Here is a 2,327-nt window from a genome sequence, read left to right on the forward strand (position 1 = left end):
CCAACTTAACTACCTATCTATCTATCTTGGGTTTTAGATGGTTTAAGGGGAGAACAACTGTGGCCTCCACACCACTGTAGCTGCTTGACAGCATGTAAGCTCAATTGGGTCAAAGTTAGACTCTAGCTGACTTACTGGAGATGACAAATCAAGCTCCCTGCCTGCAAACAGCAGATGGATGTTTAAAGGGATCTTTAAAGCTGAGCCATCAGAATTTACAAAAAGGCAATTTCACTCTGCTCACTCCAGATGCCAATGAGTTTGAGTTATGTGAGCTGAGTTTGATGTATACCTTGTTAAAAATGCCCTTTTCACTTTTCACTTTGTTATCCCTTCCATTTGCGTTTTAAGGGCAGGTTTAAACAGTGCCCTAAAGGAAATATGTTAAATACATCGTGTATAGAATTAAACGTGAATACCTTAAACAGTTGCCAATTGCCACTAAAATCTTATGATGAATATTGCCTCTAAGTGTGAGTAACTAGAGAACAGTTTTATTATTTTGTTTGCAATTTCATCATAACATTGGGCAATAAAATATGATATATATATATAGGTAGCTCAAAAAGCACATTAACAATTTATGCATCTTTCCGAGAGAAAGTATATCTGCAATTCATAGTGAATTTCAAAGCCCAAAAGTAAAGGAAATCAAAATGATTTTATCCTAAACTTTATTTGTGGTCCCTGAAACCAAGTCTACTAACAATAAACATCAGAAGACATTTGTTGACATCCTCCCTAATGATGCCCTGTAGTTATATCCAAGTCTTGCTTGTTTCAGGTTGTATTTTCATCCTCAGTCTGGTTGTTAGTTGTGTTGTGGTCATTTGTCTGACTCGGCCAGTCAAACATTCGACTGCTTGATCGCCTCATGGCTGCATGTTAAGGATCATTGTCCTTCTGCACAATGCTAAAATTAGACAACTATAAATGCAAATTAGTATGACCCCATAGTGTGCACCTGAAATGAATGCATAACACTCTAAACACCCAAAAAATTCAAAACCCATCACTGTCCCATAATGTTTCCTGCCTGCAAGAAGTGAGTGGCCCCTCAGTGTCTGTGCCTGTGTGTGACAGGATGTCCCGACCACATGTCTTATATTAAAATTTAATTCTCAGCATAGCTACAATGAACAGGCAGACTTTCTGTCACAGAGCCAGAGCTGCATTCAAACTGTCTTCAGAAGCGTGTCACAGCGGTAATTAAAAACTCCCACTAGAACACATGCATATTTTCTTCAGTCCCAAGCAAAGAATGAATATTACATAAATTGAATGATGTCAATCCAGTAGACTAACACACCTTATGTACATTGCACATGAGGGAATCCATCAGTTGGACAGATTCTCTGTTTATAAAAGGTATTAACGTTGATCGCAGTACGACATAACTTAACAGCCTTTGAGTGTCCCACCCTGAGCGTAATTCCAGAGGGAAAATGACACAATGTGAATCAGATCTCCTCCCTCACTGGTCATGTTTGAACAAGTTCTCCAATAAAGAAAATAAAGGAAGTCAAATCTTCTCAAAAACAGGATCACAGAAGTGTTTCCATATTTGGTCAAAGAGCAAATCAAAAGTTGGAGGAGCTTCATTTTTCCAAATTAGAAGTATGCATTTTTACACTAAATATATTACAAAAGTTAATAGACGGCATTTTTTATTTATTTTTTAAAAATAAAAAATGTACGATATCATATAAGAATTAAAGGTAAGTGATTAGATCAAATTCTATTACTGATATTTTTTTATCCCACACCAGGGAAATTCACTTGTTTCAGCAGCAGATAGTCAGAATACGGTAGACAAGATAAGTGAAAGTATAAAAAAGAATAACATAGGAAATAAAATAGAGACTTAAATTTTTTTTTAATAAAACATAATATGACATAATATACACCTCTTACTGCAGATGTAGAGAGACGAACTTAAAGTGCAGAGGCACAGGATGATTAAACAAAGATGTGTGCTGTGTTTGTGCATTATGTATGACGAGATACTGAAATAGACCCACACATATGCATTCAGACTATTGCAACTTACAAGGGAGGTGTAGTACACAGTGTAAAAATTAGAATAAAAATAGTATGTTCTACATACAGTATATTGATAGGTATAACTATTATACTAGTATTTGCTATAAGTAAAAGTATACTAAATTGCAGTAATACATACATATTTCTTCTTCTGTTTTCTATCTTTGGATAATTTGATGAATGGACATTTTTACAGTTCTTTGAAAAAAGATACTAATAAAGGAAATGCTATTTAAGCAACGTGAACCTGTCGTGTTGAATCTAGGGTGCAGGTTCCATGTCTC

This window comes from Paralichthys olivaceus, chromosome 4 (assembly GCF_024713975.1).
Source record: "Paralichthys olivaceus isolate ysfri-2021 chromosome 4, ASM2471397v2, whole genome shotgun sequence".
Taxonomy (NCBI): domain Eukaryota; kingdom Metazoa; phylum Chordata; class Actinopteri; order Pleuronectiformes; family Paralichthyidae; genus Paralichthys; species Paralichthys olivaceus.